Source organism: Manacus vitellinus, unplaced genomic scaffold (genome assembly GCF_001715985.3).
Source record: "Manacus vitellinus isolate BGI_N305 unplaced genomic scaffold, ASM171598v3 scaffold_6_pilon, whole genome shotgun sequence".
Classification (NCBI taxonomy): domain Eukaryota; kingdom Metazoa; phylum Chordata; class Aves; order Passeriformes; family Pipridae; genus Manacus; species Manacus vitellinus.
The window spans coordinates 13,368,638-13,394,775 of NW_021940750.1; the positions used below are offsets into that span (position 1 = coordinate 13,368,638).

Consider the following 26,138-nt stretch of genomic DNA (forward strand, 5'->3'; position numbering starts at 1 on the left):
GCAGGCTGATGGGAATTGCTTCCTAGCTGGAAATAGTAGCTTTCATTCACAAAAGCAAGTGCTGCCACTGCAGTGTCTCGTGAAATTCTTTCTAGAATGCTTCAGTTACGGTGAAAAGCCAGGAGTTTCCTGGCTTTTTGCTTTGAATGCAGAAATGCTTCCATAGTTCTGTTACCCTGTAAGAGACTTCAGTCAGAAAAATAACAGAAAATGTTAACTTACAAAACAGACTGTCACAGCTGTAGTTGTTTTTAAAAACTTGTCAGAGACTAGCAACTTGATCCAATTCAAAAGGAGTCAAAGACCGCAGAAACATTTGCTTGCTGCTAAAATAGCACCACCATAAAATGTCATGTACATATTAGTCTTCTAAACATTTATTTCTTTTTGACATCATTGTTCCAAAAATCATCTTGTATTCTTTCTATCAGTATCAAAATAGATGAAAAATCTCTCCATGATACATTTTTTCTTAACTATACACTTTTAAATCTTAAAGAGCTATATTAGATCCAGGTAATGGCTGTTTCAACTGGTTTGCTATTTTTGGTGTGCTTCATAGAATATTCCTAACTAGGCAGAAGCTAGCTGAATTTACTCCTGTGACACTGAACAGGCAAAAAGAAACCAGGAGGTATGTAAGGAACTATCCTTGTAAATCTAATTGCTTACTTACCAGACTAATTTTCTATTACTTCAACAAAATAAAATCTTGAAGCCTGTTTATTTACACCTATACAATACTAATTGCTATTCCTGCATGAAATTTCAGTAATAAACTATACTCTCCACACTTAGCACTGCTATTCTGAGCCTCATGAAAATGAGAACTAAGTTTAGAGAGGAGTACATAGCTGCAGGCAGAAATGAGCAGAAATGTGATGCTTTGTAAGTGGTTTGATGGTAAGCTGCACACAGTCTTGAGTTGAGAAGTGTGTTATTCTGAACATCCCAAGAAAAATTAATGGAATCGTGAAAAACTGGAAAATCAGGTAAAGTGCAAAAACTGACATACTTTATTTTACCTCCAACCCACCTAATGACCTCTATGAGGAACAAGCAGGAAAAAATGCATCCATGCCAAATAAACAACCTCAGGTGTCAGCACTGATGATCTTCTCTAGTTACTTCAAGCCATCCCAGTTATTTAGAGTAACAGAGGCAATTGGAGAGGTCCAAAGCACCTCTGAGTACTGCCATGTCAGAACTCTCCCAACAATTTCAATTCCCTCATTAAAGCAATGTCATTATCATGACCTGATTGAAATTTCTTAAACAATGCTCAGCACTGCGGAGAGGATCACATTATCCAAACCCACCTCAGGTTTTTCCAAGTCATTAGCTGAGAATGGCAGTTTCAAAAGCAAACAGAAGTCTAAGAAAATGCTTAAAGAAAATGAAAACTTACAAAGTATACCGTAGTTATTATTACACAAAGTTAACTTTTTGAGGTAATGTAAAAAAGAGGAGCATCAGAAGCTGCTAAAGGTGCAGTATATCTCATCATTCACTGTATTTATACTTAAGGGTCAGAACCAGTGCTGTAATTTTTATGCTGGGCTTTCTCATGGATACAGATAGCCTCTGGAACTAATATGAGGCTATCCATGTTTTTTCACTTATAATTAAAGGCCATGAATTCTTCTGTAGGGCAAAACTAGTGCATTTACTCAGACTTCTTCGTAAATTGTCCCAGGATCCTAATTTGATGTACTCCGATGGAAAGTGATTAGGGTCAGAGGACTTAAGCTGTATACTAACACATATTAGATTTAAATAATCCTGTCTCATCTCTTCTGGCTCCTATCCAGATTATTTCAACATGTTTTGCTGAGTGAGTTGGTTTGTAAGGTTTAACCAAGTTTTAACAGCATTTAGTGACATTTTACTAGTAAGCAGGCAAACCCCACCAATCTAGGCTTCAAAATGCATCAGTGTTCAATTCTTGGAAGGTTTCACAGGAGACTGAATTTCTCAGAGGAAACTAAGGAAACATGGCTCACCGAACTAGATATTTCAGGCTTTCAAACTATACGTATGTTTGAGTCTTTGCAACTCCCTCTAGAAGACTGAGATATATCCTTTATTTTCTGTGCACCAGCTATTAATGGCAGCTAGTGCCAAATGAGAAATTTGCAAAAAGCTTATTAAAAAAGACACCACATGAGTAATGCAGTCTGATTGTTTTCTTTGAATTTTTAACAGCAACCTGACAGGATGTGTCAGGGCTCCTTATCTAGTCCTTGCAGCCTCCCCAGAAGATACGAGGGAAAGGTTTTGCTTCTCTTTCTTTCCCCTCCTTTCTCTATCCATATGTTCCTCACCCATCTGAAAACAGTGCATAAATGTAATTTGAGGGAAATTATGTGTTAATTATGTTAGAAGAAAATAAACTGGAAGAATGTATGAATGGACAGACCACAGAGGCATAATATATTTTAAATGATCAGCAATAATTTAAAACCTCAACAATACATTTAAATTGGAACTCTGATTCTATTTTCCCCTTTACTTTTCATGATTCTTTATTCTTGTGACAGTAGACAGTTATAATGCAATTTTCTTTTTCTTGAAGCTCATCCTAGGTCATTTCACTTGAATGAGCCTGCAAACCATTGAAAACCCAAGCTCAAAATTTAACAAGGAATTAACAAGCAACTTGAGAAGCATTTCATAGGATTGGTCCTTGACATAGAGGATGACCTCTGTGTTGGACACTGTATATTCCTATCGCCTCCAGGTACTTCAAGTATTCAGAATAACTGAATGTTATTCCAGAATCCATGAGGAACACCTGCACCCATTTATTTCCTAATAGAATACTATATAGAAATAGTGACCTTGGAAGAAAGTGAAACGTTTCTTTATTCCAATGGAAAAGGAATGCAAATGTACACAATACAACAGAATTTATATATCAACATGAGAAACTACAGACCAGAAAAGAGCTTGAAAATGTGTCTGGGCACAGACTGGTGAAAGGTGAACCAGACTGGAGTAATGCATTTTCAAGGAGCTGAGCTGGCTGCTAAGGTCTCTTGGTATAATGCAGCATCATAAAAAGAGGCCAGAGGAAGGCATATTTTGTGTTGACTTAAATCCTTAAATACAGCTTCTGCTAGTGGTGCCATCAGGTAGGAAACTAGCAAAATGCAACCTCTGTTACTGTAATCATTGAAAACTAAAACAAAGTTCTAGACTCAGACATTCTGGATAACTCTTTATTTGTTCCACATAGCATGCAATAAATCATATTCAGAGGTAATCAGATCCACATACATGTTTATATAAATGTTTAGAGTTCAATACCCTTCTTAAACTAGTAATTTGTCAGAAACATCTAGTTTTATGGCTGTTTTCAGTACAAGCTGTTATCTTGACAAATCAAGATAAGAGATTCAGGTCTGTTTTCTTATTGTACTAATAGGGCTATTTATGTAGAGGAAAAAGAGAGATAACTCATATAAAGAAGGGAAACCTGAGTACAGAGTCAGTCTTTAAAACTGAGATATAATATCAAACTGCATTGGGACAACAGGGAATTCATGAGGTTATGCTTCTTTGCATCTGTAAATAAATAGATATTTAAAAAATATGTTTAATGTTTTTAAACTATGATTCAGCAAAGAAAAAGAGCAGTGTGGTGAGATAAAAAGATGATTTATCCCATGGCCACACTGCTTCAAATTGACCGGAGAAAGTAATCTAATCAGACTTTATTAAACTGATTCTGCAGTACATCCTCGATGCCTGGAAGCATTGTCTGAGCTGGTCTGCAGTCTAATCCTGCTTTAGGAGACTTGCCAACTATTTAGCCATTTTGAAGTAGAAACACAGACACATACATTTAATTATTGCAAACTGTTTTAATTAGAAAAAAATGTGAACTTTTGATGATGCCTGGCTTCTGAGAGAATCTATATGCATGACAGCAGTATTTAAATAACTCAGAACAAGTTCACCCATTTTATTCAGAGCAAGCTGTAGCAGATATTGTAGACACACAAATCAGCCTAAAGAGCTGCTGCCAGGTTATATAATCTTTGAGCACTCATCCAAGGCATCCCTGAAGTCAGATGCAGAGGGGAGAAGTGCTAAGGGGTTGGTTTTGCTTTAGCCATTTCCCCCATTGCGTGACAATCACTGCCCTGCAAGCTGGCAGTACTGACAGTGGCAGTTCCAGACCCCTATTGAAAGGGAAGCTCCATTTGTGTGACAGAGAGCTTCCTAGAGATCACCAAAAAAAGCATGCTCAAAAAGACTGGCAGAATGTTGCCAGTCTTTGATTGTGCATGCAGATGTTTAAGTTTCCTCTCCTCATCTTTTGTTTGCTAAGTTCACTCTTAAATAAGTTCCTATGTTTTGTGGTAAAAAGATTACATGGTGAGACCCCATTTTTTCACCGAGCTGAGTCTCATGATAAACAAAGACATGAAGACATTACATTTCATGGACACTAAATCACTATAAGAAGTACTTCATTTCCTTGGAGTGCTGATTTTGGTTGGAGTAGACTTAATTTTCTTCATGTCAGCTGGTAGGTTGCTATCTTTTACATTTGTGACCAAAACGGTGTTGATAACACACCAGTGTTTTAGCTATTGCTATTCAGTGCTTACACAGCCTGAAACACTTTTTGGTTGTGCCAAGCAATAGGGCAAAGGGCAATGGGCAGAAACTGATGCCCAGGAAGTTCCACTTCAACATGAGAAAGAACTTATTTACTGTGCAGTGACCAAGCACCATAACAGATTTCCCAGAGAGGTCATGGAGTCTCCCTCCCTGGAGATATTCAAGAATGTTCTGGACACAGTCCTGGGATAACCCTGCTTCAACAGGGAGGTTGGGCCAGATGACCCACTGTGGTCCCTTCCAACTCGACCCGTTCTCTGATTCTGCGATTTTTCACCCTTACCCTGACAGCAATTAGGCTGAGGGTACACAAGAAGAGGGGACACAGCCATGACAGCTGGCCTCAATTGACAAAAGGAATATTCCATGCCACGTGATGTTGTATTCAGTAATAAGAAGCTGGGGAAAGAAGGAGAAAGGGTGGGAGGGGTTTTCAGTGTTACAGCACTTGTCTTCCCAAGTATGTGTTATGCATGATAGAGCCCTTCTCTCTTGGCTAAACATGGTTAAATAGCTAACATGGCTAACATGCTAAACAGCTGCCATGGCTAGCATGGCTAAAATGGCTAAATGGCTGCCTGCCAGTGAATTAATTCCTTACTTTGCTTGCATAAACAGATTTTGCTTTCCCTTTTCCTATTAAACTGTCCCTATCTCAACCCCCAGGTGTTCTCAATTTTACACTTCCAATTCTCCCTCCCATTCCACTGGGGTGAGCAAGCAAGTGCAAGGCTGAGCTGCCAGCCAGGGTTAACCCACAACACTTGAGCACTGTATCTTCTGCTATTTTACTGAGGATGGTCAATTGTGCTGTCTCCCCTGACACAAAAATAGTATAGCACAATTAAAGTTAAAAATCCAAGAAAATCCCCACTTGCTGATCACACCTTTCAAGAAATTGCTCTCTATTTTGCCTGAAGCAATGCCATTATGCAATATTACAAATCCCACTTAATTAATAAGTTCTGTACTCTTTAATCTATCAGCACACATTGTTCCTCCTGTTATCTCCCTCAGCTGTGTGTTCTCTCACCCTGCACTCTGGAAGGTCATCCACTCTGTCCTCTTGTGTTTCCAGCTTGATGAATGCTTCTGCAGAAACTCTTGAATCTACCTACATTTCTTCCTCTCTCTCCCAGGGAATCAATGTGTATAATTCCTCTGATATGTGGAATTAAATATGTAGTATTTAATATGTGGTATTAAATTGTCTTCTATCCTTCTTCTCATCCATCTTCTGTTTGTTCATGACCTTCTGCCCTTCAAGAAACAAATCAGTCATTCTTGTAGAACTGCCAGAGTCTACCAGGACTCAAATGTTGACTTCTCATTACCTTTCTTTCTTACATCAGTCAGATAGGCCTTGTTATATATGTGTACATAGAAATATTCAAGTCTTGATTTTTCAGGGAGAATAGGATGCAGAGTTCTATGGAAAGATCTTTTGCATGTTGCCATGAGGTTTCTGGTAAGTCTGTACAGCAGTGCACAAAGACAGTGCATAAATATGAAAACTGACAAAAGTCAGAATAAATGGAGGGATTGGAATCAGCAGCAAAATGTGTGTTCTTTGTTTTCCAGTGCCAGAATGAAGTATTGAATGCCGGAAAGATACTACATAATGAAAATTAAAGTAAGACCAAAGTAGGATCCACACTATAGCATTAGCATCTACAATTCAGAAACCTTGACCAATAGTAAAGGCTTTCTAGACTTATTTAGCTTTTCTGGATTTTCCTTCCCAATTACACTTCTCATTCTTTTTCTGTGATTTCTCTGCATAGTGGTCAAAAAGAGTTTCCAGATTTCTCTTTACCTTTTGTGATGGAGTCTAAATGCTGGTATCCCCCTTACTCTGGCCTTTCTAAGACATGTATAATTATCTCCATTTCTAGTCATGTATACCCAAATCATCCTCTTTTCTAATACTATTACCATTCCACTTCCCATTCTAACTTATTCCACTCACTTATTTCTGTCCACTTCTCATCTCTTTTCACATTGGAGGTTCCTTCTATATTCCCATTTTCTTTACAATGTCTTCTTTTACCTAACCAATTCTTTCTGTTGCTACAGGGAAGAAAATAATCTTATATTAGTGAAAATCCTATCTTTAGTCACAGCAGTACAGTCCAATGACAAATGGGACTGCAGTACTGTCCCTCACATGAACCTTGTGAGCCATGCAAAAAGAGCATGTGTCTGTTCAGAGATGTGATGAGAGTGAAAATCCTACATTGAATCAGCTGGTCTTCATAATTCCCATCTATCCTAATCCTAGTGCTGGCAATACTTGTGTTCCCAGAACTGCAGCATTATGATGCCTCTCAGTCCTCTTGCTCGTGCATGACATGGGTTGGAAACATTTTTCTCTGCAGTTCCAGCAGTTGCAGTGCTCTAGAAGAGTCACTGGCAGAAGTGAAGAGAGGACAGGAACAGCAATGCATATTACACAGTAAATCTTGAAGAAATGCTGGTTTCGGCCTCTAATATTCTTACTTGGATAATCTGGCCAATGACAATGGGCTTCCACCATGGTCAATGATGTCTATCATTTCAGTCATATCTATTTTGTTTTGAAGAGTTTTGTAAATCTTTTCCCCTCCATATGTCTGCAAAACATAAGGATTAGAATAGCTTGAAAAAGAAAAAAACAGAAAATAAGTGAAGAATTTTAAGTTTCTCAAACTTTTATTATTTACCGACTATTTTATATGCCTTTCAAAAGTAAAGCATAAAAAGGCAAGTTTAGAACATTGTCAGTGAGCACTGAAAATTACCTGTCAGGTTTTAGCTGCTCTCTGACCCTTCAAACTGCAAGACATGCAAACCCAATATTTCTAACCTGTTCGTTTAAAATTCCTAGGTTTTGTTTGTGCAGTGCTAATCCAGTTATTTTATTTGCTTATTTTTCTTATATGATGGCCTTGCATTTGGAAGGCTGCCTGAGGAAAGATGCCTGAAGGAAAAGAGGGAAACCAGACAGTTATAAAAATATCTTGCATTATTTTCACAGCATAAAATGCACAAGCATGATGGCAGGTCTCCCACCTTTTATCACTGGAGCTGTACAGGAGACCACATCAGTAATGCCCTGGTGTGATCTTTTGTAAGATATAGATAGTACCATGCTGTGATATTTACGGCATTCTGCACTGTGTTTAGTGGCAGATCTGCTGACAACAGCATATCTATTCCTGGCCTTAGAGAGTGGAATTCTGCCTACTCACTCTTTCCTCTCTCTGCATTGTCTTCCTCTTGTCACATATGTTACATTTAGACAAAAAAGAACTTTGAATCTGAGTGGAATCTGTGCGCTTTCAGATTTCTGAGTGTAGGGTAGATTTGAATTCTTATGTTAGAAGTAACCCCTCTGATTTTAGTATTGGGTGGTGTACAGAACCATATGGGACCTAATTTTTATCTGTATGAGCATGCAGCCAAGAACTCACAGCCAATCTGAAAAAACCTAGAACAAGCTGAGAAAAATAGTATGACAAGCAGAAAAATAATGAAAGACACCAAAGAGAGTAGAAACCTCTCAAACTCTGATCACTTTGATCTTGAAAATTTTTATAAGATTGCTGAAAAACTGAACACTAATTCCGAATTTTTTCAATAGTAGCAAATTTTATCCACTGAAAATTAAGTGTAATTTCTAAACTAGTTGTTCATCTCTGATGAAGAGAAATGGATGGACAATTAATTCTGCAAGTCTCGAGCAACCAGCTTTTTGAAGTGGAATGAATGGCTCACCAAAGGCTCCTTTGTCTCTCCATCAACTGCAGACAACTACTTTAGCCTAGACACATGATGTTTATATGTCCCAATGTTTTTATACAACCCAGTGTTCTCAGCCTTTGTGTAAGTTTTATATGCAAAAAACACAGAGCAGGGTACTGTTATGAACCCCACCTTATAGCTATCCCATGTGTCATGTTTTTTGCATGACTTTTCTCTACCAAGAGAGGTTAAGGCGGAGATCAATTTTAAATTGTTTTTTTCATGATTCCCTTAAAAATAGAGAAAAAATGTTTGCAAAATCTGTGAGTAAATGGGGATTGACTAAATAGTATTAATTAAAAATGAAAATAACATATTAAAATATTTTCAAGCACTGTTTATACAAATATGAAATACCCTCTTTTTAAAAAATCAGTGCTCTAAGTCTTTGGGCATATCTAAACTAAAAATACCGCTTTCTTGGTACAAATGGAAGAGATAAATTGAAACCAACATGAAGAGATAAAAATAGAATAAATTCTTCTCAGCTTCATAGCTGGGCTTTTACCATATTATCATTCTTCTCTATCACCAGATTAGTAAATTAACAGACATTAGTAATTCCCAAAGCAGTAATACCTCTACTCCATGTGTAGCACTCACTAAAAGTGCATTTGGGCCTCCCCAGTCAAGAAGAAAGATTGAACCAACACAGCACTTGAAATGTTGGGAAGAGTTGGACACCTTTTTTTCCCCAGTATCAAAAACATCTCAAAAATGCCTTTAGTAGCAATCACTATCCCCATTAGTACTTCAGCACATCTGAAGCAGCTGAAGTGCATAACCAGTAGTTTGCATAGCAGTCAGCTTTTAGCTATGAGGAGCTTCAGTTACCACATTTTCCCCTTCCACAAGGCATGAGGATACAACACATTTGTGGCAGAGTAATGCGAGCACTCTCTCCCTCTGCACTGTATGGATGGCTGAGCCCATCGTCACTCACACAAGAGTGTATGCAGGTGGAGAAAACTGAGCCTGGACCTTTCAGTCCTTCGAGTCATCAGAGAATGAGAAATTCTTAACTTTTACAGTTTTTCTGATGGCTGGAAAACTTTTCTACTTGGGATGTTTAAATCCTTGGATAGGCAGTATATAAATTATTGTCAGATAGTTTGTCAGTCAATATTTATTCCGAGTTTCTGATATAAAATTGGGAAGAAAACATGTATTTGTCAAAATCTTCAAAATGTCAATAGCATCCATGTAATATCAAACCTTCGTATAGGTGTTTATGCAGTTAGGCCTGGGGTAAGATGCAGTTTGTTTTTGAGTATCTACTGAATATATCAATGCCCCAAATCCTCTACACTAACATGACAACTGAGAAATAATTGCTTCCTCCTTTGGATTTACTGACCACAGACTGAACTTCAATTTTCCACAGTATTTTGCTTTGTGATTCAGTTTATAGTGTCTTAAGCACCGTGCAGCACCACTGTGATTCATTGTCTAGCTACACTCAGAAATAGTCCATCTCACCACGCCAGTCTTTAAACAACTATTAGCCTCCATATAACAAATGTACCTCAAAAGCTGGAGATCCTCCCTCCTTGAAACACCTTCCTTCCAGGATGATACAATTTTTGAAATGTCTGCTTTCCAAAATGTTTGTACTATACACCTTTTTACAGCACTTAACCTTGAAGTTCAGCAGGCTTGATATGGTACCCTTCTACAAACTACAGAAGAACAGAAAATTTCATGAAACATTTTTCATAACCTACAAGTGGTGTTGTCCAGTAGTCAGTAATTGCACTCACATGGTGTTCTGATGGTCTTGAAGATGCCAGAGGCAGAAATTATGCTGTGTGCTTTCAAATGTATGAATGAACCTTGGCTAGTTGCGCAATCTTGACAAATCAGGGAAAGCGCGGTGAAAATTGTGTGTTATATTTCAAGCATCCCTCAACTTCTATGATCATTAAGGTGCATTTATCAGCCATGAACTGCGAACAGTGAAGTAGATTATACTCTACAGTCCATTTACCACTTCATATTTGTGTTTCAAAACAGCTGAAATAGATTTCAACCAGGCAGAACTTTCTGCCTTGCATATTTTTTGTATGTGCACACATTGGATACCATTGTGCTTCCTAGTATCAGTAGTTGCTATCATACCCTTATGAGCTGTCAGAATAATTTTTTTTTAAAGCACTGGTAATTTAGATATCAGTGTCTGAAGGGGTCAATTCTGTTCTCATGTCTGCTTCATATGTGAGTGTCAACTTATTTCAAATTTTCAAAATTTCTATTAAAGATAATGCTTGTATAAATCTGGCAATGTGAAAACAAATATGGCAAAAAATTACATAAAACCTAGTAGTCTTTTGACTAAAAAAAGTGCATATGACGGGTATATTATGCAATCTGTGTACAGAAGTGACTATTGTCAAGGTTTGGCCTCACCTTGAATAATGTGTACAGTATTGGGCACCACAATATAAGAAAGATATTATACTATTGGAGAGTGTCCAAAGGTGGGCAAAGAAGATGGTGAAGGGCCTTGAGGGGAAGTGGTATGAGGAATGGCCAAAGGCACTTGATTTGTTCAGCCTGGAGGAGACTGAGAGGAGACCTCATACCAGTTGGTTTATAACTTCCTCACAAGAGGACGAGGAGGGGCAGGTAGTGATCTCTTCTCTGTGATGACCAGTGACAGGACCTGAGGAAATGGCCTGAAGTTGTATCAGGGGAGGTTTAGGTTGGATATTAGAAAGAGATTCTTCACTCAGAGGGTGGTTGGGCACTGGAGCAGGCTCTCCAGGGAAGTGATCACAGCACCAAGCCTGGCAGAGTTCAAGAATAGTGTTTGGATGATGCTCTCATGCACATGGTGTAATTCTTGGGAATGGTCCTGTACAGGGTCAGGAGTTGGACTCAATGATGCTTGTAAGTCCCTTCCAACTTGGCATATTCTGTGATTGTGTGATCTTGTCAACATCATGATATTGCCAGAAGGTGTTTTGGATCCAAATCAATAAGATATCCTTTCCTCTGATTACTCACGTGACATAAAATTGCACACCATTATGTACACAATAATTCAGTGCACTGAGATTCCATTACCATTTTTTGGCTGCACTTACATAGCAGGGTGACTGGCTACTTCTGCTGCTTCTGTTGCGAACCATACGGACTGTGGAAAACATTGGATTATACTGCACCTCTTGTCTTCCCTGACCATTCAAGTTTCCTTTTAAAGGAAGGGAGGATGTGGGAGGCATGGTAGGCATACAGGTATCATTCTGTTATAGAGCCATTTGCCATATAGCTGGATTGCAGACAGTGGTTTGCCTGTGAGGACACTGAGGAAAGCAATTTATCTTAAGACTGAGCTCAGGTCAGACTTTTCTAAATGGCCACTATCAGGCGTCTCAAAAGTGTGTGATTGCCTTGTCCTTCTGCGCAGACTTGACTGAGTAATAAACAATTCCTTAGATAACAAGATTTTACCTACAGGCTCCATAGGATTCCTATATTTAGCTATATACAATGGCAGTAAAGGAACATACTGTATTTTCCTTCTGCTCCAGTTAGTGTTAAGTGTTATAAAAATTAACAGATACAGACTGCTATATTCCTTGCACCAAAATCTTTGTGGAATGTGACATCACCTTGTGCCTTGTAACTAGTGAGACATTTTTTTCCTCATGTACTTTGTTTCTAAATAAAGCAACAACAATTTTGTCCTCCTCCCTTTTGTCTCTGGTTTCTAATGCTGTGATATTAATAAGGAGTGACATGTTTAAAGCCTTTCTTTATACTGGTGGAGAATATTTTTGCAATATATATAGTGTAGTACTTCAAGCTGAGGACATTTTTATGTTCATTTTATGGTGTAAGGCAAGAGAAGGTTTTCATCACAAAAATAATTAGTCAAACCAGTAGATCATTATAGTAAATTAAGAGAGATAAATTATTTTTATGGACATTTCAAGCAATGTAATTCATTTAACTACCCTCTACCCAAAGCACAGTAAAAAGGAAGCCTGCCTGATCCATGCACTATTTAACTTGGCCAGACCACAGGATTATCTTCAGGCTCAGAGTGGGAATCAGAGGAAGAAAAAATGTTTCTGCTCTGATAGCAACAGCTGTTATATCTTAATAAGGAGTTAAATGCTGCTGACCCACCTTCTTCATTTAGCCCTTCCTTGGGATTCTCTTCAATCTGAAGGTCAGTAAATTCGTTAATTATCCAGTGATGATTTCCTGAGGCCTCCCATGCATATTAGGGGCTGCTATTTGCTATTAGGGGTGGCACAAAAACAAAATGAGTTTCAGACTCCTCCTCCACAGTTCTGAGACAGACCCTTCTCTATTTTTCTCTGTAAGACGTGTTATTTTTTAGCATCTTCCTCGTGAGCTTTGACACCAAGAGACTTCAAGCAGCAGATTCCCAATGTTTCTTTCCCCCAATCTCATCAAGTGAGAAGATGCACAGTGTTTGTTGCAAGAAAACGAACAGTTGAATTGTCAGTGGACAGCAAATCCAGTAACTATCCACACAGCTGATGAGCAAGGTTATATTTTCAGTTCTCTATGCTGAAGGAAGCAAAGCAAACACTTTTTGGAGTAAAAAGAGGAGATAAAGCTATATCCCATCCTAAACTAATCCAATCCTAGAACTTGGACTGTGTACTTAGTAATAAAGAAATGCTAACGTTCAAAAGAATAGCAAAAGTAAAACAGTCCCTGCACACGGGGGATCTTCTACTTTGCACTTTCCAGTGGCATTCCTCAGGGACGTAATTGCACCTTTTGATTTAAAAATGAAGGCACGTAATCTCCATCTCATTAGTAATCATATGCTTTTTGGTCATGTGGAAAAGAACATCATCATTCTATGCTGCAGAAGGAGACCAGCATTAAAAATAGTGACACAAGTGGCTTGCTTTTCTTTATTTAGTTTTCTTGTATTCTCTTCAGCTTTCCAAAGTTGTTTTTGTAGAACTGAACTTGTGCTCATTTTTTCAAATAATCTGGTTAAGAAGATATATCATTAGTTGTGCAATATTTTCATGTATTTACTTCTAGAATTGATGCTTATTAATAGTCAGAAAGTTCTTTGCTAGGTCCACTTTGGAAAATACATCAATATCCTACTGACCAGAAACACTTGTGAGTTGCCGACTTGCTATTCTGGATTTTTATTTCGCCTTAAAATACTGAGATTGACTATGCTGTTTAAAAACATATGGTCTTACAAAGAGGCTAAACGCTGTGGAGCAATGGAGATTTTTCCCGCAGCTGTTGAATAACTGGGTGTTATTTTAGCATGTTATTTTGACCTTTCATGTTTCCTAGTCTAGCTCTGTAGGAAAAGTGAGAGTGTTCTAGCATGATCTCATTCTTGAATCCATTCTTAATTCTATAAGATGTCAAATCATCTTTTCTGAAATAAAATTTTCCTCTGTGAGTTGAAAGTGAAGGCTCTGTATGAAACAGCTTGTTCCTTTCCTGTAAGTTTTTCTTCCCTATCTGGCATACTGAATTTTCACAGAAAAATTTGATATTAGAGTACACGAAATTATTTGGCCTTTAGGTGGTGTTTTTATTTTTTCTACAAAAGCACTTTCCTGCCTAATAAAAATCTGAATTGTAATATTTAGGACCACACAGACTACACAGACCTTTTTTTTTCCTTCCGGAGTACGCAGAAGGATCCTTCGACATGTGTTGTCCGTTAGACTGGCTTGGAACAAATGAATGAGAAGTGATTCCACGTTTGTTTGTGCTGAAGTTGCCACATTTCCAAAATACTCTGTGCAAATATTGCATGACATGCACATCACAATGTAAAAGTATTCCTGAAAAAAATTAGATTTTCACAGAATTCAGAATAATTGATTTTTCATGGTTTTTTGGGTGATAAGGCATACAGTTATGACTGAGTAGTCCTGAGCTGATTTTTTTTATCCATTCATTTACTTCATCTGTCCAGTGTTTTCCTACAGTATCATATTGACACAGAAGGAAAGAAAATAGATTTTCAAACCTCTTCACTCAAAATAAGTCTCAATCCATTTCTGCTCAGCCTGCATTTGTCCTTGGGATTGCCCTGACCCAGATGCATCACCTTACACTCCTTTTCTTGAGTTGTGGCATGTTCTTTTTTTGTATATCATTAAGGTTGTAGCGGGGAAGGATGCTGAAACCGAAACCATACACCAATGAAAGCTCAACACAAACAATATTTATTAACAAGAGGTGGCCAACAAAACAAAAAATCCAAGAGAGAGGAAGGAGGAGAAAAAATAAGCCCTCAGTACAACTCCCCCAGTGACCCAGGTGTTGCTTATGAAGTTATCTTATGGACCCAGAATGCCTAGAATTACCCATAGCAGAAGCGGCATTCTCAGAGTGTCAGCAGGCTCACAAGACAGCGGGCATCCTCGCAAAAGGCAACGTTGTCCTTTGGTGTGAAGCTTGTGTTTCACCCAGTATGAGCTATTTGCTTATTATCCAAATTGCTGGTGACGTCTACCTGGGCAGGTGTGGCCAGCACTGCCCAGATAGAGGCTCTCAGTCCCTCCCCCCTTTACGTAAGTGGTGCCCCTTCTGCACACGCGTGGGTACTTGGGAATTTCCCCACGCTTGCACGCTATACCTCAGGGGGTCTTTCCTAAATGAGTCTTGGGGTATACTCATCACTCTCCTCTTCACTTTCATCTTCAAATGCCCTTGGAGGGCCATCAGCCAATAGTAAGATACCAATTAAGTATAGTTTATACAAGATTCTCCCTTCTAGGACAAAGTTCTAGTCTATCAGTGCTTGTTTTCTCATAACTTGGCAGGAAAAGAACAAACTTTCACAAGTGGCTGGGCCAACCAAAGACCAAAAAAAATAGCAGCATCTAATTAAGCATGAATACAAAGATATACAGAGAAGCTTGGATGTTTTATTTTTTTATTTTTTCCAAAGGATTTTGTCACTGGGATCTTTAGGAATGTGGAGGCTTTTGCTCCAGTTTCTTATAACACTGTACAGAAAAAATTCTGGACATGAAGTGAAGCAAACAGTTATTAACAAATATTTAATAGGCCCTTTTGGAATAGAAGCCTTTATAAATGTGAATTTTCTCATCTTTTTCTCTTTCTTATTATTTTTGTTACTGCTTCTGCTATCACCCTTAAATTATTCTAGGATTGTGACGACCTGAAAATGTAGCATACAATTCTGTAGTACTGAAAGTATACTTTATTTTCAAATACGAAAATGCAAGTTTTCTCTCATTGTGGTTACTAATATTAAAAACCTTTCTTTAGGCCATTACTCAAAAAAAAAAAGAACAAAACACTTAGAGAAAATTAGTGATAGGAAATAAAATTTCAGTGCAGCCAGACGAACTCAGGAGAACAACAAAGCTAGTGAAGGGTCTACAGGATAAGTAGAGAGAAGTGGCTGAGGGAGCTGGGACTGTTTAACCCAGAGAAAAGAAGACTCGGGGAGACCTTGTTACTCTCTACAACTCCCTGAAAGGAGGTTATGGCAAGGTGGGAGTCTGTCTCTGCTACAAGATAATAGCAGATAAGGGAAGAGGAAATGGTCACAAGTTGTGCCAGGGGAGGTGTAGATGGGATATTATGAAAAAATTTTCACCATAAGGGTTGTCAAGCATTGGAACAGGCTGTCCAGGGAACTGGTAACATCACCATCCATGAAGGTATTTAAAAGACGTGTAGATTTGTCTCTTAGGGACATGGTTTAGTGGTGAACTTGGCAGTAACAGGTTTATGGTTGGACTCAATGATCTTAAAGTTCTTTTTCAACCTAAATGATTCTATGATACTATGGTATTTTTATTTTCTCAAAATACCACTTAATATCTTTGTAAATGTGGTCATCTGGAATTTAGGCGGATTAATCTTTGCTAGGAAACAATTAGCTGGATGCATTTTATGGTAGTTTATATCTAATTCCATTTTGTACCAAAATTCAACTCTTTGATTTATGTAATAACCTTCTAATTTAATTTTTTGCAGTTTACACAATAAAATAAACCCCACCCATTACAGATCTTAGCATTTAAATTAATTGATATAATTAAACTGACAGCTAAAACTTTGACAGGGGTTATATCATTTTTTACCATAGCTAATCCTACGTCCTCTTAAAGAATAGAGACTGAAATTTCACCAAAGGAAAAAACCCCAGGTATTATTGGAATCCTTTTCATTAATTTCCCTGTTAGTTTCAAGCTTTTTTAAGCCCTTTTCTAGGTCTGTGCCATTTTGAACTAGCTTGTGCGGTGATTACTCTTCAGTCATTTATCTGTACCTGAACAATGGCCATGTGAGGTGCTAAAGAGATTACTATCAGAGATCCTGTCTCTTGCCAAGTTCTTACACAGTTTTCTAAACCACTGGAAGACTCTGTAGTAATTTAGTGGTATCTTATACACAGATAATATCACTAAATACTCAGGACAATGGAGAGTCTGGTTGATGCAGTTCTTTCATCCAAAGTACTTGGAAGAATTTGAATTACTGTATGTAATTCAGATGCTGGTAGAACATATTCCTGGTGTTTAGCAAACAAAATCTCAGTACAAATTAGATTTTTTAATGAAAATCAGACAGTCTACGTGAATACCTCAAAAACTCTAGGTCTCTAAATAATTACCTTGCAATATATACTCTGTAGTTTTTTTCTCCTCTGTTTGTTTGTCACAAAAGAGTGAAAAGAAAATTAAGTGGTTTTCTTGAGGTTATTCCCCAAAGGATATGACAGTACTTGGTAAACGTCAACAGTTTTTTCCAACTTCCCTGTAATTAGCACCACCTATCAATGTTCTAGACAGAAGTCTCTTTATTCTATTGTTTTCATTTAATAGAGGAAATGTACTTACAATAATTGCAATATAAGCATATATTAGATAAACCATATGAATGTGGGGTCAGGTTAAAGACTATTTCAGATATATGCAGAAAAAAAGTGATGAATAAACACAAGAAATAAAATACCTTTTTGTATTTTTGTATTTTGTTTTTGTAATTAAAATCCCAGCTGTTTAAAAATATCATTGCCATAATATCTGCTCCAGATATTATACATGTTCTTTGCCATCAATTTTTTAATAAGTGCTTATGTACGGAAATGTGATGGTTTAAAAAAAAAAGGTCTTCTTTCCCCTTTCCTTTCTACGGCCTTAAATGGATCAGAGTAAATATCAGCCATATTTCAGTTAGAGGAACAAGAACAGCAAGAATAAACAGTGGAAGGAGACAGTGTTTATGCTTTATGTGTAATGCTGCCAAATCATCTGCTAGTTGCCCTTTTAATAACCTCTTTTTTTCACTTCTTCTAAAAATACCTAAAAAGCCCTCGGTGAAGCCATAATTTAACAAAATTCAATATCCTGTAAGAAACAACAGGTTTAGGCGTCCTCAACCATGTCCTAGAAAAGCCAAAAGAACATGAACAATCTACAGTATTTCTCTGTTGCAATTCTTTGCCAGACAAAATCAGCAGAGATTTTAAATCTTCTCCTGCAAATGTTAACCCCAGAACTGACAAATCTCAGGGGAGAATATTTGATGCTTTCCACTGACTTCAAGAATAGCTCAAACATCATTTTTCTCTGCTAGCAACTGGTACACTAAAAATAAAGTGGCACATTGGAGATTAATTTTATTTGAATGTACACAGTTTTATGTGTAATGCTTAGATACTTGAAAGCTGATGGGGGAATCCTTTAACAGCAGATTGAAACAGAATAATGAGTAGGACGTGGTAAGACAGAGGGCAAAGGTTCAAGTCTGATCTCTGTCTTCATTCAAACTTCCTATCCTTACTACAAAGCTGGAAAACAGTCTAGAATACAGACCTCGATTTTCAATTACTGGTGCTATGTCAAGGTAGCAAAAGAATGCACTTACAGTTGTTTGGGATTTAGATCAAAATAATGCAATTCAGCCTTTTATGCATTTTATGGCATTTCTGTTTAATCAACTTCCTCATTTTCCCACAAGTACCCGTGGAAGAATTTTTGCAGCACTTTCTACAAGAAAGTAAAAGCATTTTAAAAATTTGCTGTGGTCTACAATAGGTGATTTTTTTTTTTACCAATTGTAACTGAATATTATGGTGTGTCTATAAGCAATTATTCATTCCCATAAATCAAAGACATAATTTATCACATAAGATGTAAATTTACTATAAAGTCGTTTTTTGACAGCAATGTTTGTGCAATCTTCAAGATAGCTTTGCCTAGGCAAATATTATAAAAAAAATGAATAATCAGAAGCAGATTATTTCTTTTGTTTACTTAATCCCTCAGAACAAATGCTCAAATCCCAAATGTCTAATCTGTAGCTTGATTTATGTATTGAAATTTTAGCATCACAGTCAGCTCTTTGATGTGCACAGATCTTTGCATTAACTTAGTCAACTAGACAGTTCAGTTAGCTGAACAATTCACATTGCAGGTGCACAGACTCCAAGACAGGTGAGAGCAGTCTGCTTTGGTTTGCCAAATGCAGAGACTTTTTTTCAACATCTATAAAAGTAACCACATTCTCATCACACAGATCTTGAACTACTAGATGTGAGTGAACTTCATGTAGAGGCAACCCAGATGTGTATGTACCACAGCACCCTAGGTTCTAGTGGAATACACTATGCAAGATGCTGCATAGTAAAGAGATGGCCATATCACTACTAGATTCTCACCTCCATGACCTCATGTCCTCCTGCCTCCAAGACAATAAACCTTCGTGGAATGCGGGATAATGGAGCATTGAACACAGATACTGAGCTGACCCCTTGTACACCAGGCTAAGGTAGCTGGAACCCTTTCTTAACCCATGTATTTAATTTTCTTCTTATTCTGTTCCTGCCAAATAAGGAACTGACTGCAATGCTGTACTGCTGTGATGGTGATGCTGGAGACTTACTGCATCATTCTGGCTGGAAATACGTGGAAGATCCTTCTCTCAGAGAGCCATCACCAAGTCGAGCACGCTGATCATGCAGGGAAGGGTACAAGGAAGCAGCCCAACAGCTGGTTCACCAACTGCAAGGGAGACAAATCAGCATGGTTGAAAGCATACAGCTGCTCTTCCAGAGCTGCTCCCATCTTCTACCACATTTACTTCGATGTTGATGAACTTTTTATCAGCTTTATCTTCTAAATTCTATCCTTGCTAAACCCAGTTTCATTCCACTTTCTATGCCTGCAATCTTTCCTTCAAAAATCTGCCTACAGCAGAAGTCTTGCACATGATGGAGGTTGGGCCTCTAGCTGCCTAAATTGCTTTACATTTGCCAACATTTGTCACTCATTTCCCTCATCTCCTCTCAGTATTTATATTTTATATTTTTTTGTAGTAATATTCAGAATGTCAGTACAGACACTTTGTATTTTCAAGTTTCCACATCATACCTGGCCCTGTGGCTGGTATTCACTAATCTACAAATACTCTAGCTCCAAAACACACGCCGAATCTTAGGCTCTGGGCTACTGAAGCCTAAACCTGTCATGAACATGACGTATATAGCTACCAGAGGCACCAGGTTCTGAATATTCAGTAATGCTAAAGCAGTATGTTGCATGAGCTCTGTGCTGTAAACATTATTTATAGTTCACTTGTGAGTCAATTGTTTGCAGCATTTTCTGGAGGTAAGTAGGGTTTTCAACCTTTAAAAGTAGATGGTAACAATAGGCATAAGTATTATCTTACATACATGTATAGATGAGTACCTATCACACAGCTGCAGTTATAGCCATCTGAACAGAAGCAAACAGCTGCATCAGCATGGTACAGATGGGTTGATCATAGTGGTTTCAAATGTCAGGTGGTACATGAAATTGTATTTCTTTTCTCATCAGTTTTGGCCATTTCATCACATAGCATTGAAGGCATATCTGCCAAGTTATAAGGGACTGACTCATGGCTACTTACTGTTTTGCACCACTCTTCATTCGTTCAGCCATGTACTGATCCAGCTACTAAAATTATTAGAGGGATACCTCTGCCCAAATTAAGGTGTGAATGAGACCATATGCTGAAGCCAATACTACAGATTTTTATTTAACAGTAAATGTGAGGTAAAAAGAGATAGTGAGAAATAGGAAAAGGGGGAATGAGTGGAGAAAGAGTGACAAACAGACAAAGTAGACAAGTATCACCACTCTGTGGATTTGGACAGCATCCCACTGATCCTCTTCTTATGATATTGGTGGTGAGGGTTCCAGTTTTGTTGAAGTCTGGATCTGTTGGGGGAAGCCCAGGGTGGTGAGGGAAGGCCCGTGAAACAGAGTCCATAGGGGTTTTATTTTACTTAGGGTAGGTGGGAATACCCTGGTACCCACCCTGGGGCAGGGAGTTTTACACTGGATGATGTAATACTGGATCATGGGACATTTCAGGAGTCTTTGACACTTTCTAAGACTTTACAGCTGCCTGTTAGCTCAGCTCGGTTGAGTCCATTATGGGCCACTATAGCCCATCAGCAGAGATGAATACTTTGAGCCCTCGTGTGAATATTTGGTACTGCCCTGGAGAAGAGTTATCACAGCTGAGTCATTTGTGTAAGGACAAAAAAAACCACTACCCCACCTCACAGCATTTGCCTCTTTCCTAATCTTGTTCAACACCCAGCTTGTAGCTCCAGGTGTCAGGTGTGCCCGCCTTCAGCATCTGTGTGGTTACTTGGCACATCATCAGCTTGCACCTTGATTGTTTGAGCCATCAGCATTCCAGTCTCTCACATTTATGGATACATTCTTCTCCTGGAATAATTGGACAATAGTACCACCTTTATCTTATCTCAAGCTCCTCTTCACAGTCCAAATTAGTAGGCATATTTGGGGAGGAGTGGGCTTCAGTTAGAAGTTGCTTCTTTGCACAGTTTGCTACAGTGGACAGAAGTCTTTGGGTGATCTTAACAATGTTTAAGGCATTAACCATTTCAGTCTCTCACAGAGTGGAAAGCTCAGCTTTGTCTATTCAGCCTTCTGCACCCTCTTTGGAAGTCATGCCAGAGAGTGAGAGTAAGTTTGCCGCCTTCTGAAATGTTTGCAGTTAAGTGCTCTTCATATATAAAGTAAGTTCTGTAAGCGACCCAGATATTTTTTTCCTGGAAAGATGAAAATACGGCAATCTTACCAAAGACAGCAGAAATAATACAATGTTGACTAAGTGTCAGAGAAGGGGATTCAATATGTATTCATAAAGAATAACATGGAAATATATTTTTGTTATATATATGTATATCTAATGCTTGAAAACACATTTTTTTTCCCAGTACTCTATTGAGAACCTTAAAGTGAATTTCTTGAAATACTTGACTCTTTGAGGAGATGTGTAACTTCAAGGCCTTAGAGTAGTTACAAGGTTTTCATTCATAGCAAGGCCTGCCACCCTAAAACAAGTGAGGCATTCCATAACTTTATTCTTGTTTTTCAGCACTGGGCTGAACAAGATTCTTTTCATAATTTGATTTAACATAAAGTTGAAAAAATATATTTTAATAACTTACGAGCCTTACGTTACAAAAAGACTATCACAAAGGCATCCTAAGGGGTTCTAAATTAGTCCTAACATCTAGAAATACTTTCTAGCCACCTAACTCATCCCGATGTGATTATCTGTTTCTGTGGGACATTTCCTGTTTTTAAGATATTTTTTAAGGCTTATTTCTACACGAGGACACATTTTTGGATGAGGATAGAAATGTCTAAACTGGTTCTTTTTGTCACACTAAGTTATCATCACAAAAGCACTTTAGGGAGGATAAGTTCTGAGTAACACAGTCTAGGTTTGGGCTAAAATCAGGCTGGTTCTAATCAAAATCTCCAAACTGTGACTAATTATATATGAATGGGATCATCCTTGCATTTAGCAGAACCAAAATCTGACCTAGACCATGCAAAATGAATATCAGTTGCAGTTTTAGCCAGCTGGACATTAGATGGATTAAACGACTGAAAATATTCTCAGAGGAATTCTGAGGGGAGAGAATTATGAGTTATCCTAATTTTTGCCTTCTAATTGTTGCAGCAAAAACAGAAAATATTTGTTTCAGCAACCATTCTCTACCCAAGTCCTCTTGTTTCAGGAGAACACTGGAATGCTGTAAGTGTCAGGACGGATAACACCTTCACATGTATGCTGCTCGCTGACCTCAAACTGCATGAATAAAAGGCCAAGAGAAATCGTGGTGGAATAAGATGCAGTGTTTTAGTAAGGAATACATGATTTATATTTTTTGGCATTATGCCACTCTGTTCAGAATTAAGGGATGGATTATTGTGGATTTGTTTTCTTTCAGGAATTAGGGCTGGCCCTGGCTTAGCTTCAGTACTGCAGAGGTATTAACTGCAATGCATTTCTGTCTTACAGCTTCATCCCATTTAGCCATTGTGACTTTGGAGTGACTTCCAAAGCAATCCAATCAGAATGAGTTGGCAGATTAATGTTAACTTTCATGTCAGGACTGAAGGCAATGCAAAATGAAAATGCTAAAAGAGTCATTGCACCAGCCCTACTGTAGCTAAAAATAAAACCTAACTGTCTCATGTGAGCTAATGAGCCTTTGTTTAATTTACAAATGGGTAAGCATTAATAAACTACCTTTCTGTGTATTAATCACTCTCAAATATTTAAATAAAATTGATGCTATATCCCCTGGGCTGCCTTTATTTCATGTAAAAATTTGGATTATCACAGAAGTTTCCTTGGCAGACACCTAGTTTGTGGTAAATTTTATATTGCAGTTCCTCAGGAACAATACTGGAAAGATTAGAAGAGATTCACTATTTCACCTTTTGTTTGGGCCATGGTTCAACCTGTGCTTTTCTCCTTGCAAAAAATCATTCTGGAGTAGGTTGATACATTTTAGGAATCAGAGGCCAAGGAGGGAGTTTGGAACAGCATAAATGACACACATCCCAATATAATTGGAATATTTTTTCTAATTGAAACATCAAAAATCAATGATCAGTACAGCTCTCTGGCAGAACTGTGTTACAACAAATAAGAGCCTATATTGTCATATGTGATTCAAGCTTTTAGTCTAACACATTCCCCTCAATCTAATAACTTAATTTCCATCCCAGTCTGAAAATACTTCTTTCTTCTCACCTGAGTTGTAGTAGTTGTGGAGATGGATGACTTTTGGTCATGACACCTTTTGGTCTCATGACATTTGAATGCTGTACATGATTAAGCCTAGTTTTGGATTTATAGTTTCATAATTTCTGTTTGAACAATGAAAAAACTTGGTATTCCTGGATTTCTGGTTGAACATCTTCTACTGACTGGCTTAAATTATATATTGCAAACAGTAAGCCTGAAACATGTTTTTCAACCATAGTTGGTGGCTCTGGAGAGCCATTTCTTCAGTAGAACTTGTAAATCTTAGATTTAAAAAAAATAATTAAATATCAGAGATATAATTATACCCACAAGATATTATCTATCTTAGTCAGTATGTTTTTAACATTAGCACAATATATTAGCATTAAAGTACTGATCAGCACTAGCTCAAATTTTTTCTTCTCAGATCTGTAAACAAACCTTGTGAGTTCTTTATCATAATCAAATAAAAGAGTTTGTTGTTTTTCTTTTAACATCAAAGATATTTTCTTTTCATCATGACATTTTTTCTGTTTCATTGTTACCCGTTTTCCTATATGTTAAAACACAATTTAAAAAAATGGTCTTCCTGTCTTTCTCCATACAATTTTAATAACCCCTTGCTTTAATATGTAAATACACTTCTCTCAGTACTGTATTTGTTCCAAGATTCAAACATGTTCTTTTATTCACAGTAGAATGGAAGTCTTTGCATTTTTGCATGCCCACTTATTTTACTTCTTTTAAGTTGGGAAATGCAGGACAGAAAGAAACCTAAATAGTAAAAATTCCAGACAATGGAATGTTGGACAAAATGGACAAATTATTACTCTGATAATTTCTCATACTCATGTACTCACACAGATGTTTTATTAAAAATATAGTGACACATTAACAGCAAATAATATTAATATTTCTATAGACTAACAGCTGTATTAAACATAGAGAAGACCTACGTAGTCAAGTGGATGGACTGCAAGACAGAGACTGTGGGAGCAAGTTCCCTTCCACTGTAAGAGATGATCAGGTTTGTGACCACCTGAGGAACAGGGATATACTTAAGTCTTCAGCACCTAATGAGATGCATCCAAGAGTCCTGAGGGAACTGGCTTATATGGTTGCCAAGCCACTCTCCATGATACTTGAAAAGTCATGGCAGTCAAGTGAAGCCCCACATGACTGGAAAAAGGGAAACATTGTACCCATCTTTAGAAAAGGTAGAAAGGAGCTATGTCTGGGAACTATCAATCTGTTAGTCCTCTGTACCTGAGGTGGTCATGGAACAGATACTTCTAGAAGCTCTGCTAAGGCACATGGAGAACAGAAATGTGATTCAAGATAGCCAGCATGGCTTCACCAGGGGGCAAGTCCTACCTGATCTACCAAGTGGCCTTCTATGCTAAAGTGACTCCATCAGTGGACAAGCGAAGGGCTACGGAGGTCATCTATCTGAACTTCTGTAAGGCCTTCGATGTGGTACCCCACAATATCCTTCTGTCTAAATTGGAGAGAGAAGGTTTTGACAGATGGACAGTTTAGTGGATGAGGAATTGCTTGGGCAGTTGATCCAGAGTGTAGTGGTCAATGGCTAAGAGTCCCTATGGACATCAGTGACAAGTGGTGTCCTTAGGAATCTCTTCTGGGACCAGACCTATTTAATGTCTTTATTAATGACACAGACAATGGGACTGAGTGCACCTTCAGCAAGTTTACAGGTGCACCTGCGAAGCTGAGTGGTGTGGTTGACACACCTGAAGGATGTGATGCCACCCAGAGGGACCTGGAAAAGCTGGAGAAATGAGTGCATGGGAATTTCATGAGGTTCAACAAGACCAAGTGAGAGGTGCTGCACCTGTGTTGGGCAAACCTCTGGTATCAATACAGGCTGGGGGATGAACAGATCAAGAGCAGCCCTGTCAAGAAGGACTTGGAGGTGCTGGAGAGGGACTTTTTACAAAGGCATTTGGTGATAGGACAAGGGGTACTGGCTCTAAACTGAAGAAGGGGAGGTTTAGATTAGATATAAAGAAGAAGCTTTTTACAGTGAGAGTGGTCAAACAGAGAAACAGATTGCCCAGAGAAGTTGTGGGTGCCTCATCCCTGCAAATGTTTAAGGCCAGGTTGGATGGAGCTCTGAGCAACCTGGTCTAGTGAAAGGTGTTCCTGCCCACAGCAGGGAGGTTAGACTAGATGACCTCTAAAAGGTCCCTTCCCAGTCAAACTATTCTATGACTCTATAATAGGCACTAGAAAATACAAAGCTAGACTTCTCCATACTTACCATATGCAATTATTCTAATGAGAACAATCTAGGCTAACAATATTGTTAATAAAATGTCATCTGCAAATGTTACTGACATTTTTAGGAAGGTCAAAATATGAGAAAAATTTAGAAGTGCTGTCTCTAAGACCAGTTAAATTTCAAGAAAAAAGTCACTACATCCAGTTTGTTAAATATGAACTATCCAATGCATTTGCCCTACTTCCACTCTTAGCTTCTTTGATTCTTTCTTTTTTGCAGAGAAGACCTGCTTTACTCTGGAGGTGGTTGCTGTTAGCTATGGATTCACAAGGGATGTCAAGGTGGTGGATGACTCCTGCTGCAGCATTTTGGCTGATGCCAGCAGAACTTGGACAGG

At 38.1% G+C, this 26,138-nt stretch overlaps 1 long non-coding RNA gene across 4 annotated transcripts; it reads left to right on the top strand.

The window, feature by feature from the left end:
• The first annotated feature begins 599 nt into the window (after nucleotides 1-599).
• Nucleotides 600-26,138, top strand: LOC108641343. Of its 4 annotated transcripts, none has more exons than XR_001921911.1 (3): nucleotides 600-634; nucleotides 24,445-24,526; nucleotides 26,021-26,138. It is a non-coding gene; the product is annotated as an uncharacterized LOC108641343 (long non-coding RNA). The 4 variants fall into 4 exon arrangements; XR_001921910.1 differs by lacking the exon at nucleotides 600-634 and adding an exon at nucleotides 22,479-22,497 and having other exon boundaries at nucleotides 24,422-24,526; XR_001921912.1 differs by lacking the exon at nucleotides 600-634 and adding an exon at nucleotides 22,528-22,605.